Source organism: Hippoglossus stenolepis, chromosome 5 (genome assembly GCF_022539355.2).
Source record: "Hippoglossus stenolepis isolate QCI-W04-F060 chromosome 5, HSTE1.2, whole genome shotgun sequence".
NCBI classification, from domain to species: domain Eukaryota; kingdom Metazoa; phylum Chordata; class Actinopteri; order Pleuronectiformes; family Pleuronectidae; genus Hippoglossus; species Hippoglossus stenolepis.
The window spans coordinates 14,310,764-14,334,594 of record NC_061487.1 but is presented as its reverse complement, the minus strand read 5'-3'; the positions used below and the strand labels follow the sequence as shown (position 1 = coordinate 14,334,594).

Here is a 23,831-nt window from a genome sequence, read left to right as displayed (position 1 = left end):
AAACTGATTCTGATTTCTGAAAATAAATATGGGGATCAGGATCAGCCGATACTGTTTCTAGCTATCTGTGATTCATAAATCCTGAGTGTATCACCCTTAATGTCTATTGCACTCATACGTTCTGTTTGATATGAACAACTGGACTTAAATTGACCAGTCTCCAGAGATGTGATCAAACAGCAAGCAAATACACTACACTGCACTATCACTACAACAAGCATGGCTTTATTAATAGAGAATAATTAATATTTGGATTAGTGGTTTAGATTCAGCAGATTGGGTAAAAAGCCTCTCCATTGTGACCCATTTTCACTCAACACCACCCACAGTAAAAGTTTGCTTTTGCATTTCGCCCATGCTCAACTAAAGTAATAATGAAGTTCCTAAAAGATGCAACAAAGCATTTTTGCTTAATTTACAACCCTTCAGATTTGTGAATTTGGCTTTGACATGTGGGTTTTTAGTTTTATGTTTTTAACAGAAGCTCCAAGAGACAAGTGAACATTTTTTCCCGGGATAAATCAGGATTCAAACTATAGTGTCCTGGGTACAAGTCCTGTCTTTGACCCATTCATGCAACACAACCTGCCCAAGACAAAAAAAATGTCCACTTGCCTCTCAGGGCTTCCATACTCTATTTGTAATAAATAGAAAATAATTTGCATACTGTGTTTACTTCTAGAACCATCGTAATCTATATACCCCGTGGAGGCAACATTCATTTATCGTCTAATGACATCAAAAGTGCAACAAAACTGCTACTGTTACAAAACTGTGAAATCAAATCTTCTGTCCAGGTTGTCACTGATGTGTCATCAGGTGTAAATCATGTTCACGTATGAGGTAATGTATTCAAGTATTTTTTAATTTATGCAGCAAACACAATACATAATCATGATCTATTACCAGTGCACAATACAAGCAGTGGAAGGTAAAAATGGCCAACTGACTAAAAAGTGAGTTTGAATATCATTGGAAACATTTTGGATAAAGCAAGTACACAAGTCAACAAAATATATAACACAGGTCTGTTAGCCCCGTTAGATCTGGTCACAATCTATGTCCACTGAGAGATTTGTATTGAGCCTTTATAAACCTGATATAGTTATTTTTTTCCCTGACAGAACAGATTTCCTGCAATGTGGATTTCATTTGATATTTTTATAGACAAAAATAATCCATTTGGTGGACTGGGTGAACTTCTGTTCATTGTTGATTCTGCATACAACATGCATGAACAAAAGAGCCCTGCATAAGACAGATAAGTCAGATCGATATGACACTCCTCACTTGGGGCTCTCCTGTATGCCTCCTCCCTGCATCTGCTGACATCCGAGAAAACAGTTTGTTTCTGTTTCCACTTCAAACATGTTCACTTTGCACCGAGCGAAAAATCCTCCAGAGATCGTATTCCCCCTAAATGAATTTCTCTCCTGGTCCTTTGATTACTGCAACTACGAAACCCTCTCAATAGATGTGCTGCTGTATCTGATCGTGCCGACAAACTGCTGAAATAGCAACATCTTTTAGGCCACTGATGGAGACACAACTGAAAAGTACAAGAAGCACCCTGCAGAGTTCAGGTGTGTGATGTAGCACATGCGAGGATAAGGACTTCTGACTCTTGACATGAGCGCAGCCTGGTTAACATCGGACAACTGCCTGCAGAAACATTGACACTGATGAGACAGAGCCACCTATGTCCCCTGTGCTGCCTATCAGCAGAGACATCTGCATGATTAAAGCCACAAGGCTTTAGTGTGTGACTTATTAAAGCGCGATGCAATTAACCACCCCGTCCCCTGGCTGAACAGCTCATGCACTCTCCCGTGAATGATGCTCAGCAGGCATGACTGACTGGCACAAGTCAGAAGCTCACCTCCCATCGATATATCCCTGCTGCTTCTTGGGCTCATTTTATCCTTCTTTGTGCTCATTCATCACAATGCGTAGTTTTAAGTCTTGCTCGTGTTCATTTACATGTACATAATGGGAAGCAGTCAACAGAAACGTTGCTTGGTATTGCAATCTTGTCTGGAGCAGCAGAGAGAATGCCTGATCAGTTGTGGGCTTCTGCGTGTAACATGCCTTTGCGCAATCAGCCCATTACCCCTCTTCTAAATTCAAGCTGAGGGCTCATATACAATTTTTATGAGAAGTCTTCCGGCCACTCAATCTACTTTGTAATCACTACTGAAGGATTCCTGGAGCAACCTAATTTGGAGTGATCTAAAGGTTACAGGTGTAACCACGCAGCACAGAGTGCCAATGAGATAAGCCCTACCACTGGCCATCCCTGTCTGCTGCTGGAGGCTATGAGTCATTAAGAGTCAGGCCTCATTAGAGAGGTCATGATGTGCTGCATCATAGACACCATCTCCGCTGGTTTCAGCCAAATGCCTTAGTATCAGATGTGTTAGAGCCCAGGAGGGGAAGACATGCTGTGGGGGGGCGTGCAGGGCAACAAAACAGCACCATAGTAAAAGCTAAATCCTGATTCATTGAATTCTCGGCCAAATGTTTCAACCATGAATAGTGAAGTACTATACTTCAGTAAAATCAAGATTTACTGATATACTATAGTTCCAGTATAGTTTCAGAAGTATCTGAATATTTATATCCCTGCTGACTGTGCTGAAAACGCCCATTAAGTTTTTAAAGTCCTGTGCTATTTTTACCTTGCCAATATTTGGTACCTTTTTTTATCCAGCACAAAATATGATCCGAAAATAAATTCTTCACATTTCACATAGTATATCAACTAATTGGACCCAAAACCCACAAGACCAATCACATGATTTCATCACACCGGTGTGATTTCAGACTCTTTACAGCAACATTGTCCCTCATCAGTGTTTATGTCTTTATTTCCTCTGATTTCTTGTTTTATTCCTCTCTTCACACACATGACTTTTAAAGGGACCCCACACTCGAGTCGGCATCAAGTGGATTGAAGTCGTAAAGCCCGAGAGGGTATTTGACGTGCATTATGGGAATTGCAGTAATAATGACAGCATGAAGTGCAGCCAAGGCAGCGATGTCTTACACCTGATCTCAGTAAAACTCTACTGGTGGGTACTTTACTTTTTATTACACCTCAGTGTTTAGGAATACTGTTTTCACAGGACACTGCTGAGGATGAACTTCACTCCCAGACTGGACACTCTGTGACCATAATTCTACTTAGGTACAGTTATGGACTTGAGTAGCTGAACTCATTTGTGAGCTGAACTCATTTGTGGGTTGAACTGCAGGATACAGGACGGCCAGGGTTCAGATTATTTTATAGAGGACAGGAGGAATATTCCATCCTGCTAGAGCCAAGGGCTATTTTTTCTTTTGCATATGATTTTCCGAGCTGAGAGGGAAAACGGACAGGAAAGACAGAAGACAGATCTGCAATATTCATATTATTAACATGTACCTGTACAACGTCCATACGTATGCAGTTCATCACTTTCCCAAGAAAAAGTGCTGAACTATTAAACCACCTCACCACAGAGTGTAACTGATACTGTGCTGTGTTACAGAATAAAAGACCAACAAGTGTGAGTATTGTAGGTGTGAACTTTATCAAAACAGATTCTAATTTGATTGATTGAACATTCACTTTATCAGTCTTAGTCAGATCAACCTGATTTGTGCCTTTAATTGACTCTTGGCCGTCTTTCTGATTAAGGTGGAGATACTGATTGTAAAAATAACACATTTATCATCACAAGGAAATTAAATCAATGGGCAGAAAATTAACTGGGTATTACTTTTTAAATTGACTGTTGCATGAATGTGCAATATATAACTTTGGCTGCTTGGGCTCTCAATCACAACAATAAAAAAAGAACTCGTTTGATGATGTTGTGAAGCAGAGTGGGAGTAGTTGTCTTCATCACCTTTGCTGACGAAAATCTACCTGACACTACTCAGGCATAAATCATGTTCACGGATGAGGTAATGTGTTTTATTCACGTTATGCAGCAAACCTCAATGAAATATCATGATCAATTACAAGTGAGTAATTTTACGTGTGTTTTATACATTGTTAGCCCACAAAGTTATCGCAGAGATGAACAACGTCTAAAGCAGGTAAAGCAGATTTTACGCAATTAAAAGGCGACACAAATTAAAATTCCCATTACATTGAATAAAGCTGTCGATTTCCCTGGGTTTGAATATTGTTGGAAACATTTAAAGTCAATACAATATATTACATTGGTAGATAAAAAGTCATTTTTAAACATTTTAATAAAGAGTATAATACATCTTCTCAAGTGAGAAATTGAACAACCTGAAAACATCTTAGGCTTCAGGAAATAATTTACTGATAGTTAAAATAATCATGATTACAAGCATTTGAAATTGACCAGCAATGCTACTCTAAAATTATTTAGCGAAGTAAAATTCTCATGTGTTCCGTCTTCAAACCTCATCATCTTGTTTGCAGTGTATTTTGGGTAACCATCATAACCATGGTGTTTCAAGTCACTCTTCCAACCACTGATTAACTTATAACCATCCGACCCTCGGGCGACGGCTCTGCTGAAGTGATCAGACATCACAGATTTAAAACCTGTTGTTCTGCAGCTGCTGCACTGGACCATCCAAGAAGTTTTCTCATGAAACTATAAACACACCAGCAACTATGCCTATGATTTCCACCTGGAGACCGAGGCACCTGGGAAAATGCTTTGCGTCGTTTAACAGGAGCTTAATTCTGGCCACATGGTTTATTCATGTGGCGACTGCTGATATCACGACTCTCATAAATCACGCAGTGCGGCATGCTGGACGTCCATGCGCTCGGGCAGGGCTCACTAATCTCAACACCATCTTTCATCTGAATAACCTTGCCTTACCGCGGGGCAGGCCAACACCAGACACAGGCCATTGGAGGGAGACTCTCCTTGTACTTTTATTTCTTTCATTCTGGGCACAAAGACTTTTCTGCAGCCTCCGTCAGGGCAGACAAACACTGTCCCGCACGCTACCAGTCAGGAGTCTGCCCACTCGCAACCGAAGGCAATAATGAGAAAATGCTTCACGGACATCAGAGGAACTAATCTAGTCTAACATTAGCTTTATGAATGTAGAATCAGACACACGAGGGAGCAGAGCAGCAGAGCCAGGCGAGCCATCTGTTCAGAAGTGGTTCAAAGAAACAGCAGAACATTTGATTCAATGTGAGTAAGCATGATCATCAAATATAGATAATGGAATAGAGCATATAGGAACTTTGCCCTGAATTTAAATGTGTTTTCTTTCCCAATTGTCATGCATAATCATTGTTTCTGTAATTAATTGGATTTGGGTTCTGATTCACAAAGCAGCCACAGAATGTACAATCAAAAGCATGTCACCAATTACCAGCTTCAGGCCTGCATTTACTGTAGGGAAACTAATTAGAGAAACAACACCACTTAATGAACCAAAATAATAATGTGCCTGATGTCACAGCGCTCTGCCTGCTGCTTAGAATAGCCACCATGTTTCACCCCATGGTTCTAATAACAAACCCTGGGCATCATATCGACAGCCAAATGTGTTGCGGTGCCCTCTGAGCTACGTCTGTCCTCTCAGCCCCGGCCCCCTGCCGCCGCCAGTCGGAAGCGCCGCTCAGGCTCCTTCCTCGCACCACTAAGGATCTCCCTCCCAGCACAGACAATTAACTGCCCTGTGACTGATTGCGAGTAATGAGAGCTGCTGGAGAACAGTTGGACATCTTAGGACAAATTAATGTGCGAATATTAGCCTGTTGAACCTTCTGCTCTCTCCCACCAGGATCATTTTTAGAGGAGAACAGAACTGAACCACTCTATATTTATACGCAGCTCTCTGGTCAAGGAAGAGCAATCACAATTATTATGCATAATAAGCAGGTAGGATGGTTATCACTGCAGTTCATAAAGTTACAGCTTCTGCAGAGCTATAGGGCCGGACTCGGCGGAGGGGAAGGCGTGGACAGAAAAACAAATGGAAAAAAAGGTGGAGGGAAGAAGGCACTGAGAAGGCGAGTAGGAGCGCTATAGCGGAGCAGCTCACCATGAAATGCTGAAACAACAGCACGGCTGCCAGGGCAATTTTACACCCCAATAGTTTCACACCTCAGCCACCAACCGCTTCCAACTCTGAACCTTGTGTCTTCTTTGTGTCTTAATTTATTTTGTGTCAATGTCCAAGATGTGAGAAGCCAAGCAGTGAGAAACCCGTCCCAAATGTCGCCGAGTAAGCGGCGTGTGAAGCAGACGAGGAGCAAGCAAAGAAGAGAGAAGCCCACCGCGCCTGGATACACCTCGCTCTCCGTGCAGACAATCTCTGAGGTCTGAACCACACATTCACCTGACACCGCACGGGAAAACTGATACGTCTTCCTGTATCAATACATTCGTGTAAAAATACTCCATTACTAGTGTAATTAATAGAAAATCATAGCCAACTTATGTAAAAGTAAAAGTAAATAGACACATAAAAATGTACTGAAGTAAAAACAGTTTATGTGGTAAAATGTCTCCATGTGACTGATTACATTATTACATTGATTATTGTAGATGGCATAATTAGAGCAGCATTTTACTGTTGTAGCTGATCGAAGTGTCGTTAATGTTAATTACCTTTTATGCGCAGTTTAGTTATAGGGGTCAAGGCGACTTCCAAAGGGTTTAAAGATTTGATGAGCAATGGCAAAGAAATTTTAAACCTTTTTTCCAATCTTTGTTGTTTTGTAAATAAGATAATTCAAACAACTATTGAAATTTAAACCCATATGACACGGACGCTGGAAGTCAGTCAGAGTTGGGGATCCTGAGAGAGTCTTGACATCAAAGTAAATGAGGTACAACATTTGTGATTTTTGTATTAATTGAAAGGCCAACAACATTTTACCTTACAACACCTGCCGACGTTGGAAACATGATAAGGATTCATATTATTCACAGCAGACAATGTTTTATGGGATCACAGACCAAAAAGGTATAGGAACCAACTGTTTCGTCTTTAACGTGTTGCATTTTCTAACCTCATCATGTATTTTATTTATTTGGAATTTTCACATTGGGCTGTCAGATACGGTAAAAAAGATGATGGAGTCAAAAGTATAATATTTACCTCTGAATCTGCTAATTCATAGAAAGAAGAAGCTGTGGGATGTCTCACGCGAACAATGTGTGTGATTTGTATATTTCTCTTAAACTAACCCATTCAAATAAAGTATAAAGTCTACACCAGCAGCTACAATATCTCTAACATCCCTCTGCAGATCAGTGGTGTAGCCCCTCTGCTAGCATGGCACATTAACCTTGTGGATCGCTAGTCAATGACTGAGAGAGGAATGATGTACCACCATGATTATTAAATCTGAAAATATGCTCCCGCCGCATGTTAAGCCCGGCTGTCGTGCAACCAGGTGATCTCAATTTGGTGAAATGAGAGCTCCATCAGCCGGATTTGCATTAAAGATGTATGCCCAACTTTTGCCACCATGACCTTTTAAACGTCCTTGAATCCACTTGAGCGAAATATGCCTACTTCGACTGAATGCATTAAAAAAATGAACAAAAGAGTGGAGTGTTCGTGTGTGTGTGTGTGTGTGTGTGTGTGTGTGTGTGTGTGTGTGTGTGTGTGTGTGTGTGTGTGTGTGTGTGTGTGTGTGTGTGTGTGTGTGTGTGTGTGTGTGTGTGTGTGTGTGCGTGTGTGTGCGTGTGGCTCTGTCCGACCTGCCCGATTAATACAAAAAAGAAAATGATGTGACAGACTGAAATGAAGCCAAATTATAAAACCCAACATGCATTTTGAAACATAGGAGAAGTCATTATGTGTTTGTTTGTACCATCATTAGGACACAGAATATATCAGCTGCAGGGCGACAGCAACAATGTGCTGAAGTGAATTCTTTATAAATCATCTGCTTCATTAGAGGTTCACATTGTTAAAAGTCGTCTGCAATTCTCTGTAGTTTGTAAAACTAGCATTTAATTGTGTCATATATCAAAATAGGGTAAATATCACAATGCAATCCAACATGAATTGCAAAATAAATAAAATATACAGTGGAATTATGAGCCAACAAACAACATGTACTTTAAACCTGTTGAGAGTTCATGTTGTTTGAGTTCAACTGAAACTAGAGTGGCACTCGAGTTCATTCCTCTGCCAAGGCCCAACAGTCTGTTTATGAAGAAACACTTCAATTCACTAGATCTGGATTTTTTACCAAATTAAACACACTCACTAAACATGCCTGATTTTCATTAAGTTCCATTAACTGAGAAATAACAGAAAATGTGGTTAAATGTTCAAGAAAGTGAAGGACAAAAAATCCACCCCCTGATGCGGATGCTGACAGACATGTAATGGCTTTTTCCCTGACCTCTACGATATCCTCCCATCAAGTTTCATGGTAACCTCTCCAGTAGTCTCTGCATAATCTTGCACACTAACAGACAAACAAGTGGTAGGGATAAAAAGATAACCTCCTTCGTGGAGGTGCAGGATATCCGTCATGTCAGTCCTGCTTTCTTTCTATGGCTTGAATAACATCGCAGTTATCTCTGCCATCTCAGCATATATATACTGTGTTGTGCTCTGTATAAATGTACTGCAAACAAACCTTATCAAAATAAGAATTGCTTTAAAATAAAAGCTATATCTTCTCAACTTGCTCTCAACCTTCACTTGCTACTCTTTCAGCCTCAACTCCATTATTCTCTGCATCCTCCCATCCCTGTGCCAGGTAGCACAGCCTCATGCTGGAGCTGGGGGTGCCAACTATTTGTGCCTTGACCTTCTGCTCTCTGGACAGGTCTTAGTGTGAGAGCATCGGCTGCGAGGGGCCAAAGGATATGGGACTCTCGGCTGGCTGGTGCATTATGCATGAGTCGCCCCTGTTGAGTGGGCAGTTATTCAGCATCCAAATCCCAGATGTGGTTCAATCTGTGCTCCATTCACTGTCCTGACTGCTGCCTATTGATCACAATGTGCACGGGTGCTGAATAAGCGCATGGGGCTTTATGTTATAGGGCTCGAAGCACCTCACTGATAACACAAAGATCCATCACCCAGACGCTGGAAACGGTCCAGAGGTTTGCTCGCCAGAACTGATCGGACGTGCTGACAGGAGATGCATCTACAACATTTACAACAGGCGCAGCGCAGCGTGTGACGGAGATGTGGCAGTAATGTGTGATGTGTCAGGTATAGCCATGCAACGCAGCAGCAGAGATTGTGTGTGTGCACGTAAGCATTTCTGTGTGCGAATCAAATTACACTTCCGCAGAAATCTGCTGAAATGTGATTATATTTATACTCGCCCATGTACACACACAATGAGCCCGACGCATACACACACATATCGGGAAACAGACAGTGAAAGAAATACTACGATGAGGTCCCTCTCTGAAAAAGGTGCCAGAGGCGAGGTATCACATTAACAGCCATCATACTATTAACAGACAGTTGAACACAGTGAATCGTTTGTCCACTTTAATCATCGGTCACATAAATAGGCAGCTGAGGGTGGCACGCCCGCGACTTCCATCCCATCTGCATTTGTCAGGAGGATCATCCTTCGACATCGGTCATGTTGCAGAGGAAATGTGAATAATAATTAACATGTCAGCTAAACCTTGTGTGATATACAGGACTCACGGTTCTAACACCAACGTACCAATCTCAAGGGGGATCATGTTCAGGTCAGCATTTCATATAAAGATCAGTGTTGAAGTTTTCCAGGTTAATTTGACCTTTCAACGCTCACACAAGAGGTCTCTCTTGTTAGCAGATCACACTTCTGATTGGATATGGTTTCAAACTGAGGAAACAATCTGAGGAGTAGGACCCATGCAAAGTTCACACCATTGGAAGCAGTTTAAATAGAAAAAAGGGATTTGTTGGGATTTTGATATATCAATTATTAAAATTGGCCTCATTCTTTGATCAATGAATTATCTTTGACGTAACATTTCATGGGACTCTTATGAAATAAATCACGTTGGCTTGAGCAGATTTTCTCCAACATTTTGAAAGACTTTAAGAGCTTCCAAGTACCTTTTCAAGCTGTCAAATTAACATTAAATATTAAATTTCTGCATGTTTCTCAGATGACCGTATTTCAGCCTCAGTCCTCAGAAGAAAAGGTTCGTCAAGATTTAAGATGCTCACTGAATGTCTTTGGTTTCGCTACAGTGCAAATAAGTGGTTAAATCCTTTTCAAAATCCACTGGAACAAAAGTCAGTTCAACTCCCCGGCAGACGGCAGTGAGTAAACTGTGCGTACAAAAGCCTCTACCTGAGATGGAGAGCGGATTTTTGCTGTCTAAGGCATAATGATGAGTAATAGCCTTATCAACAAAGCACAACACATCCCAACACGCTGATACCTTATCACCGCTCATCTCTACGGCTCATGTGTTTCCTGTATCTCCGCTGGAAAAATGTGTCCTGTGGTTCCCTGCGCTGTAACCGACAGCCTAGTCATGTCAAAAGAATCAGGCTTTACGTCCTTTCACGAGAGACAAGGAAGGGGGGAGAAAAGTGTCAGGTGAAAGCAGATGCATCAGCGGTATTTGCAAAAAGTCACCAGTTTCCCACAAGGGACATGCTTGTCATTAAAACAAACAAGAAAAGAACTGATGAGTGCATTAATCAGAGCGCGGCGGAGCATTGGTGGTGGTGAGCTGGTCTGCGGCGTTTCTCCCCAGGAGTGGTTACACCTGAGGAAGGGGAGGGGATGGGATGGGATGGAGGGGATGGGATTAACGCAGCTCCACGCCAGAGCCCCTGTATCTGAAATCTGCCTGAGCTCATCGTTTCTGCTCCTTCGCTAAGAGGCTGTGGCTGGAGGCTCAGGCAATCTATTCCCCCCGCAGACTGTTGGCTGACCAACGTCAATGCCGTGCATTGTCGAATTATTAATTAAATGCACGCAAGCATAATCAGGTGCAGACATTTCCGGACCTTTGGGACAGCTGACGTAGAATTAAAGCTGAATCTAAATTGCAGATTCCCTCTTACTTTTCCAATGTCAGCTAGCCGTGCTGTTTTTGGAGTAAAATCTTGCACCGTTAAAAAATTTAGCTTTATCACTTTGCAGTTGTCTTGTTGTGATTCAAAACACGCACGGCCACGACTTTTCTCAACAATCCAGACACAAAAAGGGCTGAAACAGATGTCTGCAGGTTAACGTCAGATTATACAGTAAAGACTGCAGCATAAATATTCTAACATAGACAGGCAGGAGAAAAGGTGTGTGTGGTGCTGGGTTACATTGTTTTCATTCCCTCTCCATAGCCCTGCAAAATGTAAATGCCATAGCTTTAAAAAGTAAAGCAAAGTCCAGGTCCCGCCGCCGTATATTTCATTAACTTTTGTTAATGTAGCTGCTGTGGCTCCAGGGTATTTGCTCAATGCTGAATGCACTTTTGCTGAAATAATAAGATCTATCAGTCAGCGCGAAGCAAAAACAGCTTAATTTGCAGAATAAAGGTCATTGGAGCCGTTACTTTTGTTGGGTTTAAATGGAGAATAGCGTAAAAACGAAAAACTCCAGGAGAAACTCTGCCTCGGAATATTACAGTAGACATGACGGCTTCACTTGTACTTCTCAAAATTAGTGTCAAGCTTATAATGCTGAGCTGACGATTAAGATTTGCCCTTGTGATCTGGATCCAACCCACTTATTATCCTACAACACACTGACAGTAGTGTATATACCAGTCCCCTGCTGCATGGAGACTATACTCACACACACAGCCAACAACATGCCTGACATGTGGAGAAAACCACCTTGTGCAGCTGAAAAGTGTTTTGAAATGTTTTAATTCACATGTGATTAAGAGAGTATTGAGCCTGCATGGGTCAAAACCAGGAACTGATCAAGAGTTAATTACATTTATTGAATAATTAAAGAATGAATTAGTGCCTCGTCTGAATCAAACAGATATGTAAATCATACGTACCATTTTCTCTCATTAGGTCTAATTTACACAGTGAATGGTTTTGTAAAATCAAATTCATGCCATGGAAAGCAATTTCTCCTTGCTTGCCGATAGAATGTGTCCTTGCGAAGTGAGAAACCCGTCAGCCTTCCACAGCCACACACTTTCATTAATCAGCACTAATTAAACGTATTGATTGGGCCAAACATCAGGATTTCCAGTTGAAAGGGTTTACTAGACTGTAAAGTGCAAACACACACAAAAAAAGCCTTGAATACATGAGCCACTTATGTGTCCTTGAAGGATCGGGAAAACGAGACAAAGATGTGTCTGCTCACTTCTCATTATACAATGTCTGATTTCATGGCGTCTCAGTGTCTCAATGGAAATGTCGTCCTCGTCTTTACCGAGAGCTGAAGCCACTGAAGCTAAACCCATCGAGCGTCAGACTGTTTTCTGGGAGCTTGACCTCTCACAAAGATTTTATGAAACCGCTTGAACCATCCTAAGCCCCGGAGGAACATAACAACAACAGCCTATAGATCATATGTTTTAATGAACAGCCACGTTACTAGAAGGGGGAATAGCTTTAAAGCTCACTGAACATGTTACAGTACTTCTAAGTGCATAATATATTATATCCCAACAGACTAAAACTACTCTAACTGCAACTTCTATACAAATTTATGTCTGTTCATTTTTTGCATTATAGTAAATAAACCTTGTGTGCATAATATCAGGACGAGATTTCTTCCTGAGCTCGGATGCTGTTCAAAGAACACTATGGAAATACAAACTTAATGATATAGAGTTCATCAGACAGAGAAGAATACGAAAATTCTCTTATTTCTTACGCTTTATAAAACATTAAAAAAAAAACTCACTGGATTGGCTGAAAAAAATGCAAAAAACAAGGTGGATATTTGGATTTTGTAAACGTGGAAGTCACACGCAAAAGGAAAATGAATATTTGAAAGACTACTCTGAGGGGCCATAAGGGTCCGGAGTCACAGCTGGCTTTGTTTATCACTTCATTGCATTTAAACTGCTCTCATTGTGCAACTGCTCATCCTCCTTCTTAATATGAAGCACCCTGTAATTGTGAGTTAAATGCGAGTTTGCATGATGAGCATAATTTATCTATTAATTCAAACAGGCTGGCATTTGTGTCGCTGTCTAAAGGAGAAAAGAATATAGGATGTCAACGCCGGGAAGTTATTGAGCGCAGTAAATATGTAGCCGTTATATACAGAGAAATAAAGTCATCAAATGGAAACACAAAGCAGATCGTAATGTTTGCAAACATGATGTCTCAGCACACTCTAAGTGTCAGTCTCAGGGTCAGAATTAAAGCTGCGCCGCTGTAGTGCCAAGGTGCATTTATAATAAATGACTCTATGACAAATTGCTATAATGCAGGGAACCCATGCAGCGCATCGGGCTACAATGTATGCAGCTCCAACACGGCCAAACAAGTAGTGTGTGTGTGTGTGTGTGTGTGTGTGTGTGTGTGTGTGTGTGTGTGTGTGTGTGTGTGTGTGTGTGTGTGTGTGTGTGTGTGTGTGTGTGTGTGTGTGTGTGTTCACTCCTAATGTTTCTGCCATTGATTTGATAAAAATCATTGATTTTACAAAAAGGGCCTCCTGGTCTGTTTATTATTCCACAAAGGAAATCAACAGCAGTAATGATTTCATTATAAAACCGTGGTGCAGATCTGCTCATTGACTAATAGACTAATTCAAGTTTTATCAGCTGCTGTAGCTTGCACTCTGTTGTCATCTAGTGGCACAGAGATGACACAACGACACAGGCAATGTGAATCCGTACTCCGGACTGAAGCAGAACTGTTCACCCCTGCTGCTGGATTCACTCATCACCCTCGACTTTGGAGGATAAAAAAAATATATTATAAATCCTTGGGGAATAAAATCATCTTTCACAGGGGAAGACATCTGGACAGTGGGGTTGTGCAGGTGACAGTTCAACTGATGTTAAATTCAGTCATGTTTAAAATTGAGACTAGATATTAAAGATGGTGATCGGGGGTACAGCCATCAAAGTTATCGGAAGCGAGGAAACAATATCAGAAATGTGAGATGATGACAGTTAATTTGTATTTTAAACTTAAAGCCCACTGAAGCAGTTCGAACCAGCTCGTGCATCCTGCAACATCCCTCCGGATCATTATCATTCACAGCAAAACAAGGCTTGCGAATCACGTTTTCAGTAACTAATGGGCTAGTTTTCCAGGTGGAAAATGCAGCCTATGTAAAAAAAACACACACACACACACAGACACACAAAGGTAGCAGCAGTAGATTATAGAACTCTCCGGCGTGATAGAGCCCTTTTCTTTTGGCACAGCGCGCACATTTCCCTGGGATAGACTCGCCAATAGCCTAATTAAATAGAAAGCACAATTTGTCACATCAGCCAGCAAACAGCAGCAGCTTCACACGAGCCACGAGACTGCGTCCTCCTCCGGACCCCGACATCCAACTTGTACTGCGGCCAGCACCACACAACAACAACACAACAACAACAACAACAACAACAACACAAAACACCCTGCACAGAGCTGTTTATCACCACACACACACACAGACACACACACACACACAGTGTCCGTGGCCGCTGCGGGTCTGAACTCACCAGTGAGGAGAGAAGAGGTGTAAAGTTGTCGCCGAGAAAACAGAGACCCCAGCGGCTCCGGTTCGGTCCTCCATCGTTTCACCAGAACTCACACAGGTCACAGCAGCTGGAGTTTGTGCGCGAGTTCACACCGACATCATCTCTACTGACACACAGCGACGCACAGGGCAGTCAGGTGTGTGTGTGTGTGAGAGAGAGGGGGAGAGAGAGAGAGAGAGAGAGAGGGACCAGCCGCTGCTTCCTCCCTCTCCTCTCTTCCTCTTACTCCTCCTCCTCCTCCTCTTCCTCCTCTTCCTCCTCTTCTTCTTCTTCTTCTTCTTCTCTGGCTGAAGCGCGGCCCACTTTAAACTCTGATGACGTCAAGGGCGCTGATGTTGATGCTGCCCCCAATCACCCCCCACATCCCTGGACCGTGCACCCCTATACACACACACACAGATGTTTGTACTTCTATCTTAGTGAGGACACTCATTGACATAATGCATCCCCTAGCCCCTTACCCTAAACTTAACCATCCAAACTAAATGCCTTACCCTTACCCTAACCCTAACCTAACCCTCATTTTAACCCTAACCCTAAAAAAATGTCTTTACCCTCAATCTGCCCATTGAAAAAGTGAGGATTGGTCAAAATGTACTCACTCTGTAGGGTCTATGCTTGAAATGGTCCTCACAAAGATATAAGTACAGGAACACACACACAGGTTTGCACAGCTATCCTTATAAGAACTTTACATGTGCTTCCATTCAATGTGGACAGCCTAACCAAAACCTTATCCCTCACCTGTAACCATGATCAATTCATATCTAACTTTAAACTTAACCAATAACCACAATTCACATCTTACCAATAACATTATCCAGGACCTCAGAAATCATGTTTTTTCCAGATAAGGACTGGTCTTCGGTCCCCATAAAGTCCTGGGTCGTGTATTTTTGGACAGACTTGTCACAGTAACCTGAATTCAATATTTTGGACAAAAAACTTGCAAAGAAAAGAGATTTTGTTTTGTGTCATTAGGACCAGGTTTTGGTCCCCATGAGGTCTACTGGGGAAGGGCAGACAAAATGTCCTCACTTTGCCAAAATGTCCTCACTTTGCCAAAATGTCCTCACTTTGCCAAAATGTCCTCACTTTGCCAAAATGTCCTCACTTCATAAGGTCTATGCTTAAAATGGTCCTCACAAAGTTAAAAGTACAAGTTCACACACTCACACTGTCATCTTATTTAAAGCATAACTTGACAACATTCCAACAGACCTTCACAGGTGCACAACCTGTCGATAACTTGTTCTGATTAGTGGTGATCCCGCTCTACCTCCTGATCCAAAGCCACATCAATAAAAGATATAGATCTTTCTTTTTTCCATTTCCATTACAGATGTTCTGTCTGCTTCCCATACCTGGCTGCAACATTTGAAATTATATGATTGGAAAGTGGGTAAATTGCCTGGAGTAATTATCATAATTACATCCTATATTTTTTCTGTCAGGGTGAACACATCAACACATCAGTTCTCTTCTGAACCAGAAATACATATATATATATATATATATACATATACAGGCTGATCAGGTAGAATAAGGTTTTGCCTCAGCTTTCAGGTGATTTTTCAAAAATCCACCTGTACTGACATTTCGTCATCTGCCTATGACGGATTTATGCCCCAGTTTAGATAGGAAGTTGATTGATGGCAGAAGGGCTTTTCATTTGTGAACCTGAACAAGGTTTCTAATCTTGGCCTCGCTTCGGAAAAAACACCTTTTGCAACCCTGTTGTTTTCAAGGACAGACAAGATTTGCCTTTTGATTTTTTTCCACATGGAAGATTTGGAAGCTGCAGTTTCTTACAGTGACATTTAACAGAGGTGTGTTTCTCAGTGGGGGGTCAGAGGGTCTCGATTGTAGTGGACAGACCTTTTACACTAAAGGTTCCTTCTTTTATTGAATGATTGTTACCTGAAAAATAATAGATTTCAGCGATAAGTCTGGTGCTACGTGTTGTTCTTGTCCAGCAAAAAGGTTAAAATGACAAATTGACACCACTAACATGTATCATCTTTGTCTTATTTATCTTAATTCATCTCTCCTCATTTACAATATTAAAAACACATCAGCAAGCCACAATTTTGCTTTGTGTGACATATTCCTTCTTTGAAGAGCATGGGCACTGTAGTCCATCCCACACACACAGTCCTGCTATAGAGCTAACAAGCTATAGAGAACCAGATGCATATTAATCCATGGCTGAAAATAGTCCCCAAACAAACGTATAGATGCCTCCAGTGATATTTTCTGAAAAACAGACCCACCTGTTTTAGAGGAGTTCAGAGTATTTCATTAAAAACAGAACTATATATATATTTGTGAGCCATTTGTAAGATTTACATTTTGCCCCAGACTGAAAGAACTGAATGATGGACCAAAACAGACTGTGTGTGTCTACGCGTTTGTGTGTGTGTGTGTGTGTGTGTGCCCCAACTCTCTCCACTCAAAGAACCTTGGGATTGATGAACTGCTGTTTATTGGATTCTTTATACCCCTCAAGATTCAAGATTCACTTAATTCAGACCAAATACAACAAAAGTGCACAGTACAACGAAAGTACATTTCATTCAGCTCTCGGATATCATTTAGAATGACATGGTTGCCTGAGTAACTATAAAAACTATCTACGTTTTTTTTTAAATAGTAAAAAAGAAATAAATTACACAAGTTGAATGAATATGTGTAACTTCATTGTTGTCTGGATTTATGATGAAAAAGCCTTGGGATCCAGCCGTTAATTGACTTCACCTGAAATACAGTTTAAAGTCAGGGGGAAATATACTGATCTTAAACTGCATTGACCATATCTGTACCTTACAGTCATTGATTTGAAAAAAATACAGTCAGGCTCTGAGATTGAGCATATTCATTTTGAAATTAAATATTGGAAGTGCCAAGTACCAGCTTTAATTTGAGTAGTTTTACATCACTTTAGTAAGAACTATGAGGGAGAGATAGCCATTTAAACTTTTTGAGGTTGAAAAGTTGGACACTCATGTAACAGTTTTTCTTGGGAAGCTTTGTGTCATTCCAACGATATTTCACACAAATAAAAAGCTCACGCGTGACTCAGGATTGACTGAGAGTTGCCGTTTAGATTGAATTGAAGTCGAACATGCCGCAGCCTGACTGAGAGTGTGTTGGGAGTCTGGGGACGTACAAAATCTTTAGCCACACGGAGAAGACACCTCAGCATGGTTGTTCTCTGAAGGGACTTGCTTTATTTGCCAGATGAGGAAAAGAACGACAGCTGCTGATTCATGACATGGTTGATTCAATCAGTCATACGTTCAGGTGTCTATCATTTACATTCCTCAGTACCATGGCCCTTTTAAGTCAACTCATATGGAACAACATGACCCATTTTCTCCAGCATCTATCTACCAGTCTGTCTTTTATCTTCTGTTTCATTATTTTATATCATACTGTGGTCGGGGCCATGAAGTGTAAAGCCTTGTTTATACACGTGATGCACAGAGGTATTAATGGTCAAAGCGTTGCGCCTTGCATAATGGTCCAAACTCCCAGTGGGCGTACAAAGAAAATAGTCTGTGCATGAAGACACAAGAAAAGAAAGACAGCACACGAAACTACAAGGGCACTCAGAGAGCACCAAGGTCCAACAGTCCCCTATGAAACCACATTTAAATTCATTAAATCTGGATATTTATTTGGATCTTCACCAGATTTCACACACTCATAAATATCTGGCCCCTTAATATGCCTGATGTTTGTTGTTTTTTTTATCAAGATCCATGAATTATTCTCTAAGAGATAAAAAAATTGAAAACACATTTCTGGACCATCCGCATCTGCACCTAAATTGAATGGGTTCTTCCCTGACCTATCTCACATCCTTTAACCAAGTTTTGTGGTTATCAGTCAGTTTTTTTTTATCCTGCTAAATAACAGATAGAAAATTATGTCTGTGTGCAATTTGGTGCAGATCCAAATATCTAGTCGATTTAAACGCGGTTTTATTAGGAGACTGATTGGCCTTGGTCAAGCAATGAACTCTACTGAGCACCCTTCTAGTATGAGTGAAAACATTTTACCCGTACATTTTCCTTTTCTTTGTTATTTTAATCATTGAGGAGAAGGATGCTGATTGCTGTTGAAATACTTCAAGTCTGTGGACTAAATTCCTTGTTTATCAGAGTCTCAGGTCCTAATTTAAAATGGATTTCTTTGTCTTTGTTATTAAACGTCTAACTGTAGCTTTGAGTTTCAATAGCAGCTCGTGTTCAGTCGTGTTATTCCTGGCTCGTGAAACCACGAAATAAACATTAATTCTGTTGTTCTGGAGATCTAATCATTTGCACTGCAGTTATCTTTGTTAAACTCATTTTATTATCTTAATCTACAAAAATAATAATCTACCTGCATGATGATTTAAAGATAAAAGCAGTAAGTCTTTATGATATATTTATTATTTTTAAATTGAGAGTAGATGATTCTGATAACAAATGTTGGTTTTGCATTAATGAGTTTGATTGTGATCAGGAAGATCCCACCTATCCTGTGTTGCCCTCTCCTGTTGTTCAGTATAGCAGATAACCTGATACCCAGGCTGTGACGACGCCTGGTGGGATTCACATAAACTAGGATACTGAGGCGTGTAAAGACCATCCTGTCTACTGATGGATTTTGGAGCCATGCTGGCCCCATAAAGGACTCATGTTCAGGGGAACCAACATTCTGGCCATTCCTGCATTTATACATCTTATTATTAAAAGTATTTTCTATGTATTTGACAGTGATATATATCCACAACAAAGAATAATGTTTGTGAAATTACAAACCAATGCTGTAGCTTTTGTCATTAAAGGGTTTTATCATTCTAAATAGGCCAGTTGTTTGCAGTATAGTTATATTTACATTAAAGTTTATGGGCATTTATTCTGGATTCATTTACCAACTACGGTGAATCAATATTTATTAACTTCTACTGAACTACAATGCTTACCTAAACCACAACATAATGTTTAATATTAGAAGATTTGATTTCTTACTTTGACAAGGATCACAATCTGCCATATAATAGTCATCTGACTGATGACAAGACAATGAGAAAATATGGACACTACGGCAGTGTTACTGTAACCTGTTCTTATTATAAAAGAATGAGTTGAAACGTGATGGTTTCGTGAACTATTATTCTACCATTTGATCATGTGGTCTCTATGTAAACTTGCTGTGGTAAGAAGAATGGTTATAACCAAGGAAAAATATTTAAGGTGTGTTCCAGTACTTGAACAAATACACCCCTGCTCAAAATGACACGTTCAAATAGATTCTCTAGTCAAACACTATGGTCCAAAACCACAACTTATCCACTTTACTTAAATTTAAGATGAGAAAAAGCAGCAAGACCTCACAAAATTACCTAAATTATTAATGAGTTATCATAAGAGCTGCACATTAATTTTTCATCAATTCACTAAGTAATACACTCATCATTTGAGTTCTGTTTTAACGTATTTTTGTGTGGTTGAATCTAAAACAATCATATCGGGTTTTGAATATATACAATCTAAATTTGAGAAGTTAGTTATAACTACATGAGTAACTGGAGTAAAAAAAGCCGTATTTTCCTTGTGAATTGTGGAATAGAACTCAAACATGGCATGGATTTTGAAATATTCAATGGAGGTACAATATACTCAACTCTCCTTTGAAATACAGTGAATGTACTCAGTTACGTTTTACTATTGCAAACAGGTAATCCCAGGGGGATGCTGTCAGTGTGTGTTCATCATAAACTTGTGCAGCTAGTCCATCTATTTATTAACCTTACCCTTAATCAAAGCTGCAGTATTCCTGACGGCGTATCTCACTCTGTGTGTGTGTGTGTGTGTGTGTGTGTGTGTGTGTGTGTGTGTGTGTGTGTGCGTGTGCGTGTGCGTGTGTGTGTTGATGTCTCGGTCATTCACAGGAACCTTTTCTGCCTCAACAGTCACATTCAGTGCATGACGTCCTCTGTGTGCTCCTGATCAACCACATGTGCCCAAGTGTAACACAAGAAACAGTTGCCTTTAGCTCAGTTTTATCTCTATCACAGCTCCACCTTCTCATCACCAATGGCTGCTGTAGATTATGGTGTGTAACAAATACAAAAATCCATAACAGTACGTTCTATTTTTTTGTAAAAAAAAACAACCAAAAACAAATCCTCTCCTGAAGCATATTTTTTTTCTCTCCTTGGTTTCTCTTTGTTTTCTGTTGATCCTTTCAAATAAGAGCTTTTAAAGACTGGCTGCTCATATACTGACAATAGATGATTGGTTGATGAGTAGATGTGAAACAGTTACAAAGAGCAAACACACATACACACACACAGGGCTTTACACTGACTTACATTGATTTCCTTTTTAGTTTTTTCTTGCCAAATCCTAACCTGAAAATGTAATGATTTACCTTACGGGGACCTCATTTTTGTCCCCATAAGGAACACAAGTCCCCATAATGTGTAAACAGATTTAGGTCCCCACAACACCAGAAATACCTGGACCACACACACACATGCACGCAGGCTTGCAATGAGGGGACTAACAGCAAAAAGGGGACAAACAGGAAAATACATTTATATTGTGCGTTAACATACACAGAAATAAAAGAAGCATCAAAAACAATAAAAGGGATAAAATATTAAAAACATTAAAAAGACTGCATGCAAACAGTATTCAAGCACAAAAACAGGGCATGTCAACTCAAGTGCAAGATAAAGTGAGCAGTTTTGAGCTTCTTATTAGAGCCAGTTATGGTTGAAACTGATTTTATATCTATTAAGTGCTCATTCCAGCAGGGGGCAGCATAGTAACCACCTACAAGGCCGACATCAGGGTTAGGGTAAGATCAAAAACAGGTTTTGTGAGGTCACAGTGACCTTGATCTTTGACCTTTGACCACCGAATTGAAAACAGTTCATCTGTGAGTCCAACTGAACACTTGGACCAAATTTAAAGAAATTCTCTCAAGGCATTCTTGAGATATCGTGTTTACAAGGTTGGGACAAATGAACAGACCCTGAACATAACACAGCTAAACATAACAGCTGTCAGTGTGCAGAAGTGTGAAGTCCATGGACAAAACCAATAGAAAAGAGTTAGAAAATATTCAGTATCATCATTTCATCAAATGTAATAATGTCTGTTACATTACTACAACACTATCCCCACAGGTGCAATGTATTGAAATATATAGCAAATAATATATAAAGTGTATTGTACTCCTCTCACAGCATTCCCTGCCTTTAAATCCCTAAGACAAACCAATATCCACTGTACTTGCAGCCCTTCATCACAGGCTCATAAGTTGTGAGCTGCTATTTTTTTGTTTTTCTCTTATTTTCTTGCCCTTTAATAATCATCTTGCAACAAGCTGTGGCAGTCGAGACCCCCAGGGAGAGAAACCAGCGGTGTAGATGTTTTATGGTCCATGTGGGAGACCAGGATTGTAGTCAGGTCTGATATGCTTGAGCGGCCACAAGCCAATTTGTCAAAAGCAACTTAGAATTCACACGGTTCCTGTCCATGGGCCCCAGATAGGACACGACCAATCTTTCCTCTCTGTCAGTCCTGGTTTATGAAGAAAAAGATGATTTTGGCAGCAGGATGCTTTTGGTAAACTGGGCACGGCTCAGTGGCCTTGTGTCTGTCAGGACAATGTGTGGAGACTTCAGAGCAGAATGTAAAAATGGCAGCCAGTTTTAAGTTCCACTTTATATCTAATCTACGTTGTGCTGCTACACTGACAGCTGACACATCATTCATTAGAGAGGGTGATGAGCTCCTGTCTCATAGCTATTTTTTGTTTCCATAGAGGTCAAACAACCAGATACTGTATGACCCTAAAAAAGAAGAGAATAGATTTTTTTTATTAAAAAAATGAATACATCAGACATTTTTATGGGCAATTTCTTTATTTTGATATTCATTCATTTGATTGCTACAGTCTCTACAGTCTAAAGACATTTAAATGCTGAGCGGGACATTGGCGGGGAAAGAAAAAATGCAGGGCGTCGGAGCACATAAGTCTTGAGTTCAGGACTCTAGTACAATATGAAAAGAATCATCGAAAGCTTATTTTAATCCTCTGAACAACCACAGCGCGCGTCAACAATAATGATAGATACCAAATGTGTAAGGGGACATATAGAGAGGGGAGGATATTGCTGTGAATGAAATCAGATACTGAAGCCCTGGTGATTCTGGACTGAAATAAATAAAAGAGAGGCAGAGCATGTACAGGATGTCAGAGAGGGTGATGATAGCCTGAAATGTTAGGATCCTTTTACAGGGCTGTCTTCAAAATCGGATTTTTCTGAGTAACTGAGTAAGAAAGGAAAACGCTGGAGGTTTGGATTCATGTTGAGCAGTGGATGAAATTGTGGAAAAGCTTTAAATGAACGTTCTTAAGATTTGGCCTCTTTTAGAATAGAATAGAATAGATTAGAAAGCCTTTATTGTCGTTGTATTATGATACAACAGTGTTGATAGTGCTACTCCACTTGATGCATAGCAACATGTCATATAAAGGAAAATACACATTTGACACACATTGCATACAATACACGCAGACATAAAAAACTGGAAGAACCGGTGATATAAAGTGCCATTGATTATAAGATGTATTCCGTCCTGATCATATATGAATGATAATGAATCAATCGCATGAAAAATGTTTTCAAATCAGCAATAGAAGCATTTACTCCAACAGAAAACAGTCAACATGAAACAAACTCATTCTTTTTTTAATGTTTCCAGTCGTTAATTTTGTACCTTTTGATTTGAATATATCATGTACTGACGTCCAGGAAGAATGTGAACTACCTGAAACACTGTTACATTTAAATAATACATTTCAGGATGGAGATGAACAGAAATGTATTATTGTTATATTGAATACTTTCAATATTTCTGAGAACATAATGGTTGGAAAAGAGATCTGGAATAAAGCGTATTATTATTCAGCTTTATTCTTTTTTTGGGGCTCTCGCAATAAGTATGTAGTTAACTCAACTTTTACAGTGCATTCATTATTTAATTTATATTCAACATTGTATAGAGATATACTGTTGGTTGTATAGTCTAGGACTTTTCATAAAAAGGGAGTTTGTGTATTGGAAGATGTTAGGGTCAGAGACGTCACCACCTTTGTGCAGGTGAACTTTTCCACAAAGCTGGATTCCTCCCTGTAAAAGAGTCG

At 40.2% G+C, this 23,831-nt stretch overlaps 1 protein-coding gene across 1 annotated transcript in view; it reads right to left on the bottom strand.

Moving 5' to 3' along the window:
• The window catches only part of megf11 (multiple EGF-like-domains 11), a 78,360-nt gene extending 63,509 nt beyond the window's left edge, over positions 1–14,851 (bottom strand). Inside the window, exon 1 of the mRNA XM_047339787.1 lies at positions 14,577–14,851. The gene's annotated coding sequence lies outside the window, so the exon portion shown is untranslated. The remainder of the gene's footprint in view (positions 1–14,576) is intronic.
• Between the last annotated feature and the right edge of the window lie 8,980 nt (positions 14,852–23,831).